The sequence below is a fragment of the Leuresthes tenuis genome, unplaced genomic scaffold (assembly GCF_036924035.1).
Source record: "Leuresthes tenuis unplaced genomic scaffold, fLeuTen1.0.hap1 SCAF_18, whole genome shotgun sequence".
In the NCBI taxonomy this organism is placed as follows: Eukaryota; Metazoa; Chordata; class Actinopteri; order Atheriniformes; family Atherinopsidae; genus Leuresthes; species Leuresthes tenuis.
This window is the reverse complement of record NW_027325372.1, coordinates 25634582-25654584: the sequence shown is the minus strand read 5'-3', so window position 1 is coordinate 25654584 and position 20003 is coordinate 25634582. Positions and strand designations below refer to the sequence as shown.

The window sequence follows — 20003 nt, the reverse complement described above, 5'->3', positions numbered from 1 at the left end:
TCTTTTACCGAAGCTGCTACAGCTCGATTGGCCAAATACCCTTAGATCCTATTTCGGTGAATTTGACATCTGCCTTGTATGTAACAGATTAGCGGTTTAGCAGTTTTAATTTAGTTTGAGTGAAGGAATTCATTTTATAGCAAAATCCGAAATCGTGAAGAACTCATGAAAGTAAGCTTATTCTCGGATTCCTGAAACTTTAGATTTGCTCTTTCTTTTACTGCAAAGTACAACGTTGAGCAGCACTAATGAGTTGTTTCTATTTTTGGCAGGCTTTACCTTTGCGGATGAAGCCCTTTCTGTCTGTGCAAAAGAAATCTTGTTACTGTGCAGAGTGACTTCTCTGAGTAGAGTCGCCTTACTTGTTGCGACTGTGCCGATGTTTGAAGCTGGAGTGCAAAGTTGTTGCTTGAATGGTGCTCGCTGGAGCGTGTGGTACTGTAAAGTTATACCATTTAAAAGGGCTGAAGAGTGCTCAGTGCAGCGGGTGGGCGGAGGTGCAAAGTGACACTATGGCCATAAAAAGAACACCGCTACAAGTGCGCATTGTGCCAGGAAGGGCCCTCGGACGTGAACCAGTGGACAGTTATCGCTTCTCGGCCTTTTGGCTAAGATCAAGTGTAGTATCTGTTCTTATCAGTTTAATGTCTGATATGTCCTCTTTGCGAGGACTACATATTAAATGGATTTTTATCAATAGGAGTTGAAAAAGGAGCTTGCTCCATTCACTCCAAGCATCGACCCGGTACTGCAGTGCCGCTGGGAATGGTGCGCTCTCCTCTGCTCTTGTGAAAAAGCAAACAGCGGTGCAGGATGGAAGTTTCAGGGAGCCTAAGATGAAACTTTCTTTTAATCTGCTGAGAAAAGAGAGTGAATGCGAAGCAGACTTTAACACGGCTCTGGGAGCGAGCCGAGTGCGGGCTAACCGGGAGAATTGCTTGAAAGAAACGCGACACCGAATGAGCAGTCAGAACAAAGCCTCAATACGGTGTTCCTGTGTTGTTTGTGGCTGCCTTGTCTTTTGCATAGAGTAAAAGACAAGGCAGCCATCGAATAGGGCCCGATTGTTCCTACTTGGTCAGCCGAGGAGCAAGGGGGGGGGAGCAAGCGTCTCAACCAAGCAAAGCTCACCATGGGGAAGGTGGCTATGCCAACTAGCCTGATGCCCTGCTCCCGCAGTGATGGATAATCGTACCCTGGTTTCTCTTCATAATGTACAAGTCTTTCGCCTTTTACTAAAGACTTCCGTGGAGAGCAGCACTAATGAATTGTTTCTATTTTTGGCAGGCTTTACCTTTGCGGGTGAAGCCCTTTCTGTCTGTGCAAAAGAAATCTTGTTACTGTGCAGAGTGACTTCTCTGAGTAGAGTCGCCTTACTTGTTGCGACTGTGCCGATGTTGCTTGAATGGTGCTCGCTGGAGCGTGCGGTAGTGTAAAGTTATACCATTTAAAAGGGTTGAAGAGTGCTCAGTGCAGCGGGTGGGCGGAGGTGCAAAGTGACACTATGGCCATAAAAAGAACACCGCTACAAGTGCGCATTGTGCCAGGAAGGGCCCTCGGACGTGAACCAGTGGACAGATATCGCTTCTCAGCCTTTTGGCTAAGATCAAGTGTAGTATCTGTACTTATCAGTTTAATATGTGATATGTCTATGCGAGGACTACATATTAAATGGATTTTTATCAATAGGAGTTGAAAAAGGAGGTTGCTCCGTTCACTCCAAGCATCGACCCGGTACTGCAGTGCCGCTGGGAACGGTGCGCTCTCCTCTGCTCTTGTGAAAAAGCAAACAGCGGTGCAGGATGGAAGTTTATTTTAATCTGCTGAGAAAAGAGAGTGAATGCGAAGCAGACTTTAACACGGCTCTGGGAGCGAGCCGAGTGCGGGCTAACCAGGAGAATTGCTTGAAAGAAACGCGACACCGAATGAGCGGTCAGAACAAAGCCTCAATACGGTGTTCCTGTGGTGTTTTTATAAAATGCGGTGTAAAAAAAGGTGTGAATGCCCCATAGAAAACTAAAAGGTGGAGCGGAAGTGTTCGGCTGCAAGAAGGTGTGAATGTCCGACTATATTTGGTGAAAAGCAGGTGAAGCAACGTCTGAATGCCCAACCTTACATCATCAAAAGCGAGATCAGAGGTTTTTGGCTGCAAGAAGGCCATAGTTTGCCAAAAGCGGGTAAGGTGCGAATGATCGGCTAAATATCAACAAAAGTGGGGGCGGAGGTCTTCGGATGCAAGTGGGTGTGAATATCCCACCATACAAGTATGGTGGAGAGGAAGCTGTGAATGGCCGACCATAGTTTGCAAAAAGCGGGTGAGAAAAGGTGCGATTGTCCAACCATACATGATCAAAACAGGGAGCGGAGGTGTTTGGCTGCGACAAGGTGTGAATGTCCACCCATAATTAATGAAAAGCGGGCAACAAGTAGGTTCGAATGCCCAACCATACATCATCAAAAGCAGGAGTGGATGTGTTCGGCTACAAGAAGGTTTGAATGTCCGAGCATAGTTTGTAAAAAGCGGGTAAGAAAAGGTTCGAATGCCTGAACATACACCATCAAAAGAGGGAGCGGAGGTGTTCCGCTGTAAGACGGTGTGAATGTCCGACCATAGTTGGTAAAAAGTGGGTATGAAAAGGTTCGAATGCCCAAATTCGGCTGCAAAAAACTGTGTTCGGCTGCAAAAAGGTGTGAATGTTCGACTAAATTTTGTAAAAAGCGGGTAAGACAAGGTGTGAATGCCTGACAATGTATGATCAAAAGCGGGAGCGGAGGTGTTCAGCTGCAAGAAGGTCTAAATGTCCATTTTTAATTGCTAGAAAACATGAAAGAAAATTTTCGAAAATCAATCCGCACATGATCATAAGTGGGAGAGGAGGTGTTCAGCTGCAAGAAGGTGTGAATGTCCTACCATAATTGCTGAAAAATGTGTTAGAAACGGTAAGAATGCCGGACCATACATCATCAAAAGCTAGAGAGGTGGTGTTCGGCTGCAAGTAGGTGTGAATGTCTGACTAAAGTTCAAATATATTAACAAAAGCGGGAGGAGAGGTCTTTGGATGAGTGGTTGAGAATTTCCAACCATAATCTATAAAATGCGGTGAAAAAAAAGGTGTGATAGATACCTAAAAGGTGGAGCGGAAGTGTTCGGCTGCAAGAGGGTGTGAATGTTATATATATAGTTGGTGAAAAGCAGGAAAAGAAAGGTCTGAATGCCCAATCTTACATCATCAAAAGCGAGATCAGAGGTGTTTGGCGGCAAGAAAACGGGTAAGGTGTGAATGACCGACTAAATATCAACAAAAGTGGGGGCGGAGGTCTTCGGATGCAAGTGGGTGTGAATATCCCACCATACAAGTATGGTGGAGAGGAAGCTGTGAATGGCCGACCATAGTTTGCAAAAAGCGGGTGAGAAAAGGTGCGATTGTCCAACCATACATGATCAAAACAGGGAGCGGAGGTGTTTGGCTGCGACAAGGTGTGAATGTCCACCCATAATTAATGAAAAGCGGGCAACAAGTAGGTTCGAATGCCCAACCATACATCATCAAAAGCAGGAGTGGATGTGTTCGGCTACAAGAAGGTTTGAATGTCCGAGCATAGTTTGTAAAAAGCGGGTAAGAAAAGGTTCGAATGCCTGAACATACACCATCAAAAGAGGGAGCGGAGGTGTTCCGCTGTAAGACGGTGTGAATGTCCGACCATAGTTGGTAAAAAGTGGGTATGAAAAGGTTCGAATGCCCAAATTCGGCTGCAAAAAACTGTGTTCGGCTGCAAAAAGGTGTGAATGTTCGACTAAATTTTGTAAAAAGCGGGTAAGACAAGGTGTGAATGCCTGACAATGTATGATCAAAAGCGGGAGCGGAGGTGTTCAGCTGCAAGAAGGTCTAAATGTCCATTTTTAATTGCTAGAAAACATGAAAGAAAATTTTCGAAAATCAATCCGCACATGATCATAAGTGGGAGAGGAGGTGTTCAGCTGCAAGAAGGTGTGAATGTCCTACCATAATTGCTGAAAAATGTGTTAGAAACGGTAAGAATGCCGGACCATACATCATCAAAAGCTAGAGAGGTGGTGTTCGGCTGCAAGTAGGTGTGAATGTCTGACTAAAGTTCAAATATATTAACAAAAGCGGGAGGAGAGGTCTTTGGATGAGTGGTTGAGAATTTCCAACCATAATCTATAAAATGCGGTGAAAAAAAAGGTGTGATAGATACCTAAAAGGTGGAGCGGAAGTGTTCGGCTGCAAGAGGGTGTGAATGTTATATATATAGTTGGTGAAAAGCAGGAAAAGAAAGGTCTGAATGCCCAATCTTACATCATCAAAAGCGAGATCAGAGGTGTTTGGCGGCAAGAAAACGGGTAAGGTGTGAATGACCGACTAAATATCAACAAAAGTGGGGGCGGAGGTCTTCGGATGCAAGTGGGTGTGAATATCCCACCATACAAGTATGGTGGAGAGGAAGCTGTGAATGGCCGACCATAGTTTGCAAAAAGCGGGTGAGAAAAGGTGCGAATGTCCAACCATACATGATCAAAACAGGGAGCGGAGGTGTTTGGCTGCGACAAGGTGTGAATGTCCACCCATAATTAATGAAAAGCGGGCAACAAGTAGGTTCGAATGCCCAACCATACATCAACAAAAGCAGGAGTGGATGTGTTTGGCTACAAGAAGGTTTGAATGTCCGAGCATAGTTTGTAAAAAGCTGGTAAGAAAAGGTGCGAATGCCCGACAAAGTATGATCAAAAGAGGGAGTGGAGGTTTTCGGCTACAAGAAGGTTTGAATGTACGACCATAGTTGGTAAAAAGCAGGTAAGAAAAGGTGCAAATGCCCGAACATACACCATCAAAAGAGGGAGCGGAGGTGTTCCGCTGAAAGACGGTGTGAATGTCCGACCATAGTTGGTAAAAAGCGGGTAAGAAAAGGTGCGAATGCCCGACAAAGTATGATCAAAAGAGGGAGTGGAGGTTTTCGGCTACAAGAAGGTTTGAATGTACGACCATAGTTGGTAAAAAGCAGGTAAGAAAAGGTGCAAATGCCCGAACATACACCATCAAATGCGGTAGCGGAGTTGTTCGGCTGTGAGTAGGTGTGAATCTCCAACCATAATTGCTGAAAAATGTGTTAGAAAAGGTAAAAATGCCGGTCCATACATCATCAAAATCGGGAGAGGTGGTGTTCAGCTGCAAGAAGGTCTAAATGTCCATCAATAATTGCTAGAAAACATGAAAGAAAATTTTCGAAAATCAAACCACACATGATCATAAGTGGGAGAGGAGGTGTTCAGCTGCAAGAAGGTGTGAATGTCCACCCATAATACCTGAAAAATGGGTAAAAAAAAGGTGCGAATGCCCAACCATACATCATCAAAAGCAGGAGTGCATGTGTTCGGCTACAAGAAGGTGTGAACGTCCAACCAAAGTTTGTAAAAAGCAGTTAAGAAAAGGTTCGAATATCCAACCATACATAATCAAAAGCGGGAGCAGAGCTGTTCGACTGCAAGTAGGTGTGAATGTCAGATCATAATTTGCAAAAAGCTGATGAGAAAGGGTGAGAATGCCCGACTATACACCATCAAATGCGGTAGCGGAGTTGTTCGGCTGTGAGTAGGTTTGAATCTCCAACCATAATTGCTGAAAAATGTGTTAGAAAAGGTAAAAATGCCGGTCCATACATAATCAAAATCGGGAAAGGTGGTGTTCAGCTGCAAGAAGCTCTAAATGTCCATCAATAATTGCTAGAAAACATGAAAGAAAATTTCTGGAAATCAAACCACACATGATCATAAGTGGGAGAGGAGGTGTTCAGCTGCAAGAAGGTGTGAATGTCCACCCATAATACCTGAAAAATGGGTAAAAAAAAGGTGCGAATGCCCAACCATACATCATCAAAAGCAGGAGTGCATGTGTTCGGCTACAAGAAGGTGTGAACGTCCAACCAAAGTTTGTAAAAAGCAGTTAAGAAAAGGTTCGAATATCCAACCATACATAATCAAAAGCGGGAGCAGAGCTGTTCGACTGCAAGTAGGTGTGAATGTCAGATCATAATTTGCAAAAAGCTGATGAGAAAGGGTGAGAATGCCCGACTATACACCATCAAATGCGGGAGCGGAGTTGTTCGGCTGTGAGTAGGTGTGAATCTCCGACCATAATTGCTGAAAAATGTGTTAGAAAAGGTAAGAATGCCGGTCCATACATCATCAAAAGCGAGAGAGGTTGTGTTCGGCTGCAAGTAGGTGTGAATGTCCAGCCATGATTACTCACAAACGGGTAAGAAAAGGTAGTATTGCCAGACCATATATGATCAAAACAGGGAGCGGAGGTGTTCAGCTGCAAGAAGGTTTGAATGTCCGACTAAAGTTCAAATATATTAACAAAAGCGGGAGGAGAGGTCTTCGGATGAGAGTGGTTGAAAATTTCCAACCATAATGTATAAAATGCGGTGAAAAAAAGGTGTGATAGAACACTAAAAGGTGGAGCGGAAGTGTTCGGCTGCAAGAAGGTGTGAATGTCCGACTATATTTGGTGAAAAGCAGGTGAAGCAAGGTCTGAATGCCCAACCTTACATCATCAAAAGCGAGATCAGAGGTGTTTGGCTGCAAGAAGGCCATAGTTTGCTAAAAGCGGGTAAGGTGCGAATGTCCGACTAAATATCAACAAAATTTGGGGCGGAGGTCTTCGGATGCAAGTGGGTGTGAATGTCCGACTATATTTGGTGAAAAGCAGGTGAAGCAAGGTCTGAATGCCCAACCTTACATCATCAAAAGCGAGATCAGAGGTGTTTGGCTGCAAGAAGGCCATAGTTTGCCAAAAGCGGGTAAGGTGCGAATGACCGACTAAACATCAACAAAAGTGGGGGCGGAGGTCTTCGGATGCAAGTGGGTGTGAATATCCCACCATACAAGTATGGTGGAGAGGAAGCTGTGAATGGCCGACCATAGTAAAAGGCGGGTGAGAGAAGGTGCGAATGTCAAACCATACATAATCAAAAATGGGAGCGGAGGTGTTCTGCTGTAAGAAGGTGTGAATGTCCAACCATAGTTGGTAAAAAGCGGGTAAGAAAAGGTTAAAATACCCGACTGTACACAATCAATAGCGGGAGCGGAGTTGTTCGGCTACTAAAAGGTGTGAAAGTCCGACCATGGTTTGTAAAAAGCGGGTAAGAAAAGGTGCGAATGCCCGACAATGTATGATCAAAAGAGGGAGTGGAGGTTTTCGGCTGCAAGAAGGTCTGAATGTCCAACCATAATTTGTAAAAACCGGGGAAGAAAAGGCTCGAAAGCCCGACTATACACCATCAAAAGTGGGAGCGGAGGTGTTCAGCTGCAAGACGGTCTGAATGTCCATCAATAATTGCTAGAAAACATGAAAGAAAATTTTCGAATATCAAACTGCACATGATCATAAGCGGGAGAGGAGGTGTTCAGCTGCAAGAAGGTGTGAATGTCTACCCATAATTACTGAAAAATGGGTAAGAAAAGGTGCGAATGCCTAACCATACATCATCAAAAGAGGGAGCGGAGTTGTTCCGCTGTAAGACGGTGTGAATGTCCGACCATAGATGGTAAAAAGCGGGTAAGAAAAGGTTAAATTACCCGACTGTACACAATCAAAAGAGGGAGCGGAGTTGTTCAGCTAAGAGAAGGTGTGAAAGTCCGACCTTGGTTTGTAAAAAGCGGGTAAGAAAAGGTTCGTATGCCCGAATATACACCATCAAAAGCGGAAGCGGAGGTGTTCGGCTGCAAGATATTGTGAACGTCCGACCAAAGTTTGTAAAAAGCAGTTAAGAAAAGGTTCGAATATCTAACCAAACATAATCAAAAGCGGGAGCAGAGCTGTTCGACTGGAAGTAGGTGTGAATGTCAGATCATAATTTGCAAAAAGCTGATGAGAAAGGGTGAGAATGCCCGACTATACACCATCAAATGCGGTAGCGGAGTTATTCGGCTGTGAGTAGGTGTGAATCTCCAACCATAATTGCTGAAAAATGTGTTAGAAAAGGTAAAAATGCCGGTCCATACATAATCAAAATCGGGAGAGGTGGTGTTCAGCTGCAAGAAGGTCTAAATGTCCATCAATAATTGCTAGAAAACATGAAAGAAAATTTTCGAAAATCAAACCACACATGATCATAAGTGGGAGAGGAGGTGTTCAGCTGCAAGAAGGTGTGAATGTCCACCCATAATACCTGAAAAATGGGTAAAAAAAAGGTGCGAATGCCCAACCATACATCATCAAAAGCAGGAGTGCATGTGTTCGGCTACAAGAAGGTGTGAACGTCCAACCAAAGTTTGTAAAAAGCAGTTAAGAAAAGGTTCGAATATCCAACCAAACACAATCAAAAGCAGGAGCAGAGCTGTTCGACTGCAAGTAGGTGTGAATGTCAGATCATGATTTGGAAAAAGCTGATGAGAAAGGGTGAGAATGCCCGACTATACACCATCAAATGCGGGAGCGGAGTTGTTCGGCTGTGAGTAGGTGTGAATCTCCGACCATAATTGCTGAAAAATGTGTTAGAAAAGGTAAGAATGCCAGTCCATACATCATCAAAAGCGAGAGAGGTTGTGTTCGGCTGCAAGTAGGTGTGAATGTCCAGCCAAAATTACTCACAAACGGGTAAGAAAAGGTAGTATTGCCAGACCATATATGATCAAAACAGGGAGCGGAGGTGGTTCAGCTGCAAGAAGGTTTGAATGTCCGACTAAAGTTCAAATATATTAAAGAAAGCGGGAGGAGAGGTCTTCGGATGAGAGTGGTTGAAAATTTCCGACCATAATGTATAAAATGCGGTGAAAAAAAGGTGTGATAGAACACTAAAAGGTGGAGCGGAAGTGTTCGGCTGCAAGAAGGTGTGAATGTCCGACTATATTTGGTGAAAAGCAGGTGAAGCAAGGTCTGAATGCCCAACCTTACATCATCAAAAGCGAGATCAGAGGTGTTTGGCTGCAAGAAGGCTATAGTTTGCCAAAAGCGGGTAAGGTGCGAATGTCCGACTAAATATCAACAAAATTTGGGGCAGAGGTCTTCGGATGCAAGTGGGTGTGAATATCCAACCATACAAGTATGGTGGAGAGGAAGCTGTGAATAGCCGACCATAGTTTGGAAAAAGCGGGTAAGAAAAGGTTTGAATACCCGAACATACACCATCAAAAGAGGGAGCGGAGGTGTTCCGCTGTACGAAGGTGTGAATGTCCGACCATAGTTGGTAAAAAGCGGGTAAGAAAAGGTTAAAATACCCGGATGTACACAATCAATAGCGGGAGCGGATGTGTTCGGCTACAAGAAGGTGTGAAAGTCCGACCATGGTTTGTAAAAAGCGGGTAAGAAAAGGTGCGAATGTCCGACAATGTATGATCAAAAGAGAGAGCGGAGGTTTTCGGATACAAGAAGGTTTGAATGTCCCACCATAGTTTGTAAAAAGCGGGTAAGAAAAGGTTCGAATGCCCGACTATACACCATCAAAAGCGGGAGCAGAGGTGTTCCGCTGTAAGATGGTGTGAATGTCCGACCATAGTTGATAAAAAGCGGGTAAGAAAAGGTTAAAATACCCGACTGTACACAATCAATAGCGGGAGCGGAGTTGTTCGGCTACAAGAAGGTGTGAAAGTCCGACCATGGTTTGTAAAAACCGGGAAGAAAAGGCTCGAAAGCCCGACTATACACCATCAAAAAGAAGGTTTGAATGTCCATCAATAATTGCTTTAAAACAAGAAAGTAAATTTTCGAATATCAAACCGTACATGAGCATAAGCGGGAGAGGAGGTGTTCCGCTGTAAGACGGTGTGAATGTCCGACCATAGTTGGTAAAAAGCGGGTAAGAAAAGGTTAAAATACCCGACTGTACACAATCAATAGCGGGAGCGGAGTTGTTCGGCTACTAAAAGGTGTGAAAGTCAAACCCTGGTTTGTAAAAAGCGGGTAAGAAAAGGTTCGAATGCCCGAACATACACCATCAAAAGAGGGAGCGGAGGTGTTCCGCTGTAAGACGGTGTGAATGTCCGATCATAGTTGGTAAAAAGCGGGTAAGAAAAGGTTAAAATACCCGACTGTACACAATCAAAAGAGGGAGCGGAGTTGTTCAGCTAAGAGAAGGTGTGAAAGTCCGACCATGGTTTGTAAAAAGCGGGTAAGAAAAGGTTCGTATGCCCGAATATACACTATCAAAACCGGAAGCGTAGGTGTTCGGCTGCAAGAAGGTGTGAACGTCCGACCAAAGTTTGTAAAAAAGCAGTTAAGAAAAGGTTCGAATACTGCAAGTAGGTGTGAATGTCAGAGAATAATTTGCAAAAAGCTGATGAGAAAGGGTGAGAATGCCCGACTATACACCATCAAATGCGGTAGCGGAGTTGTTCGGCTGTGAGTAGGTGTGATTCTCCAACCATAATTGCTGAAAAATGTGTTAGAAAAGGTAAGAATGCCGGTCCATACATCATCAAAAGCGGGAGAGGTGGTGTTCGGCTGCAAGTAGGTGTGAATGTCCATTAATAATTGCTTTAAAACATGAAAGAAAACTTTCGAATATCAAACATTACATGATCATTAGCGGGAGAGGAGGTGTTCAGCTGCAAGAAGATGTGAATATCCACCCATAATTACTGAAAAATGGGTAGGTAAAGATGCGAATGTCCAACCATAAATCATCAAAAGCATGAGTGGAGTTGTTCAGCTACAAGAAGGTATGAAAGTCCAACCATGGTTTGTAAAAAGCGGGTAAGAGAAGGTTCGAATACCCGAATATATACCATCAAAAGCAGAAGCGGGGGTGTTCGACTGCAAGTAGGTGTGAATGTCAGATCATAATTGCTGAAAAATGTGATAGAAAAGACTAGAATGCCGGAAAATACATCATCAAAAGCGGGAGAGGTCGTTTTTCGGCTGCAAGTAGGTGTGAATGTCCAGCCATATTTACTCACAAACGGGGGAAGAAAACGTAGTATTTCCAGACCACACATGATCAAAACAGGGAATGGAGGTGGTTCAGCTGCAAGGATTGAAAGTCTGACTAAAGTTTGTAAAAACCGTGTAAGACAAGGGGCGAATGCCCGACAATGTATGATCAAAAGAGGGAGCGGAGGTTTTCGGCTGCAAGGTCTGAATGTCCAACCATAATTTGTAAAAATCGGGGAAGAAAAGGCTCGAAAGCCCGACTATACACCATCAAAAGTGGGAGCAGAGGTGTTCAGGTGCAAGAAGGTCTGAATGTCCGACCAATGATTACTGAAAAATGGGTAAGAAAAGGTGCGAATGCCAAATCATACATCATCAAAAGCAGGAGCGGATGTGTTCGGCTACAAGGTTTGAATGTCCAACCATAGTAAGTAATAGGTGGGTAAGAAAAGGCTCGAATGCCCGACTATACACCATCAAAAGCGGAAGCGGTGGTGTTCGGCTGCAAGACGGTGTGAACGTCCGACCAAAGTTTGTAAAAAGCATTAAGAAAATGTTCGAATATCCAACCAAACATAATCAAAAGCGGGAGCAGAGCTGTTCGACTGCAAGTAGGTGTGAATATCAGATCATAATTTGCAAAAAGCTGATGAGAAAGGGTGAGAATGCCCGACTATACACCATCAAATGTGGGAGCGGAGGTGTTCGTCTGTGAGTAGGTGTCCGACCATAATTGCTGAAAAATGTGTTAGAAAAGGAAAGAATGCCGGACCATATATCATCAAAAGCGGGAGAGGTTGTGTTCGGCTGCAAGAAGGTGTGAATGTCCAGCCATAATTACTCACAAACGGGTAAGAAAAGGTACTATTGCCAGACCATATATGATCAAAACAGGGAGCGGAGGTGGTTCAGCTGCAAGAAGGTTTGAATGTCCGACTAAAGTTTGTAAAAAGCGGGTAAGACAAGGTGTGAATGCCCGACAATGTATGATCAAAAGAGGAGCGGAGGTTTTCGGCTGCAAGAAGGTCTGAATGTCCACCCATAATTACTGAAAAATGGGTAAGAAAAGGTGCGAAAGCCCAACCGCACATGATCATAAGTGGATGAGAAGGTGTTCGACTGCAAGTAGGTGTGAATGTAAGATCATAATTTGTAAAAAGCGGGTAAGAAAAGGTAAGAATGCCCAACCATAAATTATCAAAAGCGGCAGCAGAATTTCGGCTGGTATTTATCAATGTCTAGATAGATTTCAACAAAAAACAACGTTGTACTTTGCAGTAAAAGAAAGTGCAAATCAAAAGTTTTAGGAATCCGAGAATAAGCTTATTTTCTGCACGATTTCGGATTTTATGTATAAAATGAATTCATTCACTCAAACCAAGTTAAAACTGCTTTTTCCTTCATATTTATCAATGTCTAGATCGACTTCAACAAAGAACAACATTGTATTTTGCAGTAGAAGAAAGAGCAAAACTGAAGGATCAGGAATCCGAGAATAAGCTTCTTTTCATACGTTCTGCATGATTTGGGATTTTATGTATAAAATGAATTCCTTCACTCAAACTAAGTTAACACTGCTTTGTCCTTCATATGTACCCATTTCTACATATATTTCAAGCATAAACTTCCTCATACTACCCTGAATGAGAAAGAACCACACTTGTGATTAAGCCATACGCCCCTTTTGAGGAGTTCTGCATGATTTGGGATTTTATCTATAAAATTAATTCCTTCACTCAAACTATGTTAAAACGGCTTTTACCTTCATATTTATCAATGTCTCGATAGATTTAAACAAAAAAACAACGTTGTACTTTGCAATAAAAGAAAGAGCAAATCAAAAGTTTTAGGAATCCGAGAATAAGCTTATTTTCATGAGGTTCTGCACGATTTCGGATTTTATGTATAAAATGAATTCATTCACTCAAACCAAGTTAAAACTGCTTTTTCCTTCATATTTATAAATGTCTAGATCGACTTCAACAAAGAACAACATTGTATTTTGCAGTAGAAGAAAGAGCAAAACTGAAGGATCAGGGATCCGAGAATAAGCTTCTTTTCATACGTTCTTCATGATTTGGGATTTTATGTATAAAATGAATTCCTTCACTCAAACTAAGTTAACACTGCTTTGTCCTTCATATGTACCCATTTCTACATATATTTCAAGCATAAACTTCCTCATACTACCCTGAATGAGAAAGAACAACACTTGTGATTAAGCCATACGCCCCTTTTGAGGAGTTCTGCATGATTTGGGATTTTATCTATAAAATCAATTCCTTCACTCAAACTATGTTAAAACGGCTTTTACCTTCATATTTATCAATGTCTCGATAGATTTAAACAAAAAACAACGTTGTACTTTGCAGTAAAAGAAAGAGCCAATCAAAAGTTTTAGGAATCCGAGAATAAGCTTATTTTCATGAGTTCTGCACGATTTCGGATTTTATGTATAAAATGAATTCATTCACTCAAACCAAGTTAAAACGGCTTTTTCCTTCATATTTATCAATGTCTAGATCGACTTCAACAAAGAACAACATTGTATTTTGCAGTAGAAGAAAGAGCAACACTGAAGGATCAGGAATCCGAGAATAAGCTTATTTTCTTATGGGCAAGTGGGAACTGCTTTGTCCTTCATATTTATCAATGTGTAGATGGATTTCAACTTCTTCTACTGCAAAGTCCAATGTTTTTCTTTGTTGAAGTCGATCTAGACATTGATGAATATGGAAGGACAAAGCAGTTTTAACTTGGTTTGAGCAAAGCTATTCATTTTATAGCAAAATCCGAAATCGTGCAGAACTCATGAAAGCAGGCTTATACTCGGATTCCTGAAACTTTAGATTTGCTCTTTCTTTTACTGCAAAGTACAACGTTGTTTTTTTGTTTAAATATTTCTAGACATGGTAAATATGAAGGACAAATCAGTTTTAACATAGTTTGAGTGAAGTAATGCATTTTATAAGCAAAATCCCAAATCATGCAGAACTCAGGAAATGCTTTTTCTCGCTTTTCACTGCTTTTTACAAACTTTGGTCGGACGTTCACACCTTCTTGCATCCGAACACCTCCGCTTCCGCTTTTGATGATGTATATTCGGGCATTCGAACCTTTTTTTACCCGCTTTTTACAAACCATTGTCGGACTTTCACACCTTCTTGCAGCCGAACACCACCTCTCCCGCTTTTGATGATGTATGGTCCAGTATTCTTACCTTTTCTAACACATTTTTCAGCAATTATGGTCGGACATTCACACCTACTCACAGCTGGACACCTCCGCTCCCGCTTTTGATCATACAATGTCGGGAATTCGCTCCTTGTCTTACCAGCTTTTTACAAACTTTAGTCGAACATTCACATCTTCTTGCAGCTGAACACCTCCGCTCCCGCTTTTGATGATGTATAGTCGGGCTTTCGAGCCTTTTCTTACCCGGTTTTTACAAATTATGTTTGGACATTCAGACCTTGCAGCCGAACACCTCCGCTCTCTCTTTTGATCATACATTGTTGGGCATTCGCACCTTGTCTTACCCGCTTTTTACAAACTATAGTCAGACATTCACACCTTGCAGCTGAACCTCCGCTCCCTGTTTTGATCAGGTATGGTCTGGCAATACTACCTTTTCTTCCCCCGTTTGTGAGTAATTATGGCTGGACATTCACACCTACTTGCAGTCGAACAGCTCTGCTCCCGCTTTTGATTATGTTTGGTTGGATATTCGAACCTTTTCTTAACTGCTTTTTACAAACCATGGTTGGACATTCACACCTTCTTACAGCGGAACACCTCCGCTCCCGCTTTTTATGGTGTATAGTCGGGCATTCGAACCTTTTCTTACCCGCTATTTACAAACTATGGTAGGACATTCAAACCTTCGTGTATCCGAAAACCTCCGCTCTCTCTTTTGATCATACACTGTCGGACATTCGCACCTTTTCTTACCCGCTTTTTACAAACCATGGTCGGACTGTCACACCTTCTTGTAGCCGAACACATCCGCTCCCGCTATTGATTGTGTACAGTCGGGTATTTTAACCTTTTCTTACCCGCTTTTTACCAAGTATGGTCGGACATTCACACCTTCGTACAGCGGAACACCTCCGCTCCCTCTTTTGATGGTGTATGATCGGGCATTCAAACCTTTTCTTACCCGCTTTTTCCAAACTATGGTCGGCTATTCACAGCTTCCTCTCCACCATACTTGTATGGTGGGATATTCACACCCACTTGCATCCGAAGACCTCCGCCCCAAATTTTGTTGATATTTAGTCGGACATTCGCACCTTACGCGCTTTTGGCAAACTATGGCCTTCTTGCAGCCAAACACCTCTGATCTCGCTTTTGATGATGTAAGGTTGGGCATTCAGACCTTGCTTCACCTGCTTTTCACCAAATATAGTCGGACATTCACACCTTCTTGCAGCCGAACACTTCCGCTCCACCTTTTAGTGTTCTATCACACCTTTTTTTTCACCGCATTTTATACATTATGGTTGGAAATTTTCAACCACTTTCATCCGAAGACCTCTCCTCCCGCTTTTGTTAATATATTTGAACTTTAGTTTGACATTCAAACCTTCTTGCAGCTGAACCACCTCCGCTCCCTGTTTTGATCATATATGGTCTGGCAATAGTACCTTTTCTTACCCGTTTGTGAGTAATTATGGCTGGACATTCACACCTACTTGCAGCCGAACACAACCTCTCTCGCTTTTGATGATGTATGGACCGGCATTTTTACCTTTTCTAACACATTTTTCAGCAATTATGGTCGGAGATTCACACCTACTCAGAGCCGAACACCTCCGCTCCCGCATTTGATGGTGTATAGTCGGGCATTCTCACCCTTTCTCATCAGCTTTTTACAAATTATGATCAGACATTCACACCTGCTTTTGATAATGTATTGTTAGGCATTCGCACCTTTTTTTTTACCCATTTTTCATGAATTATGGGTGGACATTCAAACCTTCTTGCAGCCGAACACCTCCTCTCCCGCTTATGATCATGTGCGGTTTGATATTCGAAAATTTACTTTCTTGTTTTAAAGCAATTATTGATGGACATTCAAACATTCTTTTTGATGGTGTATAGTCGGGCTTTCGAGCCTTTTCTTCCCGGTTTTTACAAACCATGGTCGGACTTTCACACCTTCTTGTAGCCGAACAACTCCGCTCCCGCTATTGATTGTGTACAGTCGGGTATTTTAACCTTTTCTTACCCGCTTTTTACCAACTATGATCGGACATTCACACCGTCTTACAGCGGAACACCTCTGCTCCCGCTTTTGATGGTGTATAGTCGGGCATTCGAACCTTTTCTTACCCGCTTTTTAAAACCAGGGTCGGACTTTCACACCTTTTAGTAGCCGAACAACTCCGCTCCCGCTATTGATTGTGTACAGTCGGGTATTTTAACCTTTTCTTACCCGCTTTTTACCAACTATGGTCGGACATTCACACCTTCTTACAGCGGAACACCTCCGCTCCCTTTTTTGATGGTGTATAGTCGGGCTTTCGAGCCTTTTCTTCCCCGGTTTTTACAAATTATGGTTGGACATTCAGACCTTCTTTCAGCCGAAAACCTCCGCTCCCTCTTTTGATCATACATTGTCGGGCATTCGCACCTTTTCTTACCCGCTTTTTACAAACTTTAGTCGGACATTAACACCTTCTTGCAGCTTAACCACCTCCGCTCCCTGTTTTGATCATGTATGGTCTTGCAATACTACCTTTTCTTACCCATTTGTGAGTAATTATGGCTGGACATTCACACCTACTTGCAGCCGAACACCACCTCTCCTGCTTTTGATGATGTATGGACCGGCATTCTTACCTTTTCTAACACATTTTTCAGCAATTATGGTTGGAGATTCACACCTACTCACAGCCGAACACCTCCGCTCCCGCATTTGATGGTGTATATTCGGGCATACGAACCTGTTCTTACCCGCTTTTTACAAACCATGGTCGGACTTTCACACCTTCTTGTAGCTGAACAACTCCGCTCCCTCTTTTGATTGTGTACAGTCGGGCATACAAACCTGTTCTTACCCGCTTTTTACAAACTATGGTCGGACATTCAAACCTTCTTGTAGCCGAACACATCCACTCCAGCTTTTGATGATGTATGGTTGGGCATTCGCACCTTTTCTTACCCATTTTTCAGTAATTATGGGTGGATATTCACACCTTCTTGCAGCGGAACACCTCCTCTCCCGCTTATGATTATGTGCGGTTTGATATTCGAAAATTTTCTTTCATGTTTTATAGCATTTATTGATGGACATTCATACCTTCTTGAAGCCGAACACATCCACTCCTGCTTTTGATGATGTATGGTTGGGCATTCGAACCTACTTGTTGCCCGTTTTTCATTAATTATGGGTGGACATTCACACCTTGTCGCAGCCAAACACCTCCGCTCCCTGTTTTGATCATGTATGTTTTGACATTCGCACCTTTTCTCACCTGCTTTTTACTATTGTCGGCCAATCACAGCTTCCTCTCCACCATACTTGTATGGTAGGAAATTCTCACCCACTCTCATCCGAAGACCTCTCCTCCCGCTTTTGTTAATATTTAGTCGGGCATTCGAACCTTTTCTTACCCACTTTTTACAAATTATGGTCGAACATTCACACCTACTTGCAGCTGAATACTTCCGCTCCACCTTTTAGTGATGTATGGTTGGCATTTGCACCTTTTGTTACCCTCTTTTTATACTGATTGCTGAAGATTAAGTTGTTCTTTCTCAAACTACAATTTTTTTTTAATTGTTGAAACTTGATTTGAAGTGGATAAATAAGGAGTACAAACAGTTTTAAGTCACGCTGATAGAAGAAATTAATTTTATAGCAAAATCTGTATTTCGTCATATGTCGAGAGATGCTTATTGCTGAAGAAGTTCTTTCTCATTCTACAAAGTACAACGTTGTTTATCGTTGAAACTTGATTAGACATGAATAAATATGAAGGACAAAGCAGTCTTAACTTGGTTTGAGTTAATTAATTCGTTTTATAGGAGAATCCGAATTCGTGCTTATTTTCGGATTCCTGAAGAATGAGTCTGGTTCTTTCTCATAATACAAAGTTTGTTGTTTATTGTTGAAACTTCATCAGAAGTGAAGAAATAAATGAATGCCTATCAACAAATGTGGGATCTAAACTCTACTGCTTCCTCTAAAATAATTTCTTTTCTCAATTCAGAAATGTGTGTGTGTAAGTCACAACACCCGTGACACCAAAACGGCTTTCTTTTCTCTCTTTTCTCTACACTCTGCACTATGAGCACACACACCAAATCAGAAAGGCTTTTTTCTCTCTTTTCTACATTATGGACTGTGGGGACACAAAACCGCTCTCTCTTTTTTTTTTTGATTGTGTGCCAGGGCGTTGTCTCACGTATTAGATTATGCTTACGATACGAATGGGTTTATCAGTCACATCAGAATCCATACATACTGATCCTCCCGTAATAAAATGGTCGGATCTTATCAAACACACTTTGTTTCTTGTGACAATCAAGTCAGCGAAACAGCGTATACACGTCAAGACACTGAATCAAGTTTGCCACAAGAACTCATAAGTTTGGCAGTATTGCTCTGCCGTCAGCAATCATACACCCATTTTATTTTCGTGAGACGTGCAGGCACCTGTTCATCTACTGTTCTATCACTATGAATTAGTTTATCTATTATCAATAAGGATACTTCTACAACTACTATCAAAGTATGTCCAGACTTCTTATGTTGTCAGTTGCTATATATGAATAAGTGGGTAGCTACTGACAAGCATTAAGCATGTCACACAGCCCAAACATATAACATTTCAGGACACACCACACAGTTAACAACCACAGTGAAGTGTCAAAGCCCAAACATTCAACAGGACACTTACACAACACATTCAAATCAAACAGTCAGACAACATACAAGAACATATACCCCAGCCGGCATTGCTCCCTGCCTATTTTCCTACAGCTCACTATGTGTGCGCACACCTTTATTCACAAACTCTTCAACTTATACTCTTTTACGGAAGCTGCTACAGCTCGATTGGCCGAATACCCTTAGATCCTATTTCGGTGAATTTGACATCTGCCTTACATGTAACAGATTAGCGGTTTAGCAGTTTTAATTTAGTTTGAGTGAAGGAATTCAATTTATAGCAAAATCCGAAATCGTGAAGCACTCATGAAAGTAAGCTTATTCTCGGATTCCTGAAACTTTAGATTTGCTCTTTCTTTTACTGCAAAGTACAACGTTGTTTTTTTGTTTAAATCTTTCTAGACATGGTAAATATGAACGACAAAGCAGTTTTAACATAGTTTGAGTGAAGGAATTCATTTTATAGATAAAATCCCAAGAGTCTGCAGAGAAAAGAGAGTGAATGCGAAGTAGACTTTAACACGGCTATGGGAGCGAGCCGAGTGTCGGCTAACCGGGAGAATTGCTTGAAAGAAACGCGACACCGAATGAGCGGTCAGAACAAAGCCTCAATACGGGATTCTCGTGGTGTTTTTGTTGCTGCCTTGTCTTTTGCATAGAGTAAAAGACAAGGCAGCCATCGAATAGAGCCCGATTGTTCCTATTTGGTCAGCCGAGGAGCAAGGGGGGGGGGGCAAGCGTCTCAACCAAGCAAAGCTCACCATGGGGAAGGTGGCTATACCAACTAGCCTGATGCCCTGCTCCCGCAGTGACGGATAATCGTACTCTGGTTTCTCGGTTTCTCTTCATAACATACAAGGCTTTCGCCTTTTACTAAAGACTTCCGTGGAGAGCAGCACTAATGAGTTGTTTCTATTATTGGCAGGCTTTACCTTTGCGGGTGAAGCCCTTTCTGTCTGTGCAAAAGAAATCAGAACAAAGCCTCAATACGGTGTTCCCGTGGTGTTTGTGGCTGCCTTGTCTTTTGCACAGAGTAAAAGACAAGGCAGCCATCGAATAGATTGTTTCTACTTGGTCAGCCGAGGAGCAGGGGGGGGGGGCAAGCGTCTCAACCAAGCAAAGCTCACCAAGTAGGAACAATCGGGACCTTTTCGATGGCTGCAACACCTGAAAGAGATATTGATGCGAGACCCGATCAAATGCTTTTTCAAAGTCTA

The 20003-nt window shown here is 42.6% G+C and overlaps 4 non-coding genes across 4 annotated transcripts; all 4 read left to right on the top strand.

The window, feature by feature from the left end:
- The first annotated feature begins 588 nt into the window (after nt 1-588).
- On the top strand, nt 589-779 carry LOC140276370 (U2 spliceosomal RNA). Its single transcript, XR_011908970.1, has one exon. It is a non-coding gene; the product is annotated as a U2 spliceosomal RNA (small nuclear RNA).
- A 412-nt stretch (nt 780-1191) lies between these two features.
- LOC140275830 (U5 spliceosomal RNA) lies at nt 1192-1305 on the top strand. The gene has a single exon (XR_011908542.1). It is a non-coding gene; the product is annotated as a U5 spliceosomal RNA (small nuclear RNA).
- Nucleotides 1306-1580: 275 nt separating this feature from the next.
- LOC140276083 (U2 spliceosomal RNA) lies at nt 1581-1768 on the top strand. The gene has a single exon (XR_011908770.1). It is a non-coding gene; the product is annotated as a U2 spliceosomal RNA (small nuclear RNA).
- A 17848-nt stretch (nt 1769-19616) lies between these two features.
- On the top strand, nt 19617-19729 carry LOC140275879 (U5 spliceosomal RNA). The gene has a single exon (XR_011908586.1). It is a non-coding gene; the product is annotated as a U5 spliceosomal RNA (small nuclear RNA).
- The last annotated feature ends 274 nt before the right edge of the window (nt 19730-20003 follow it).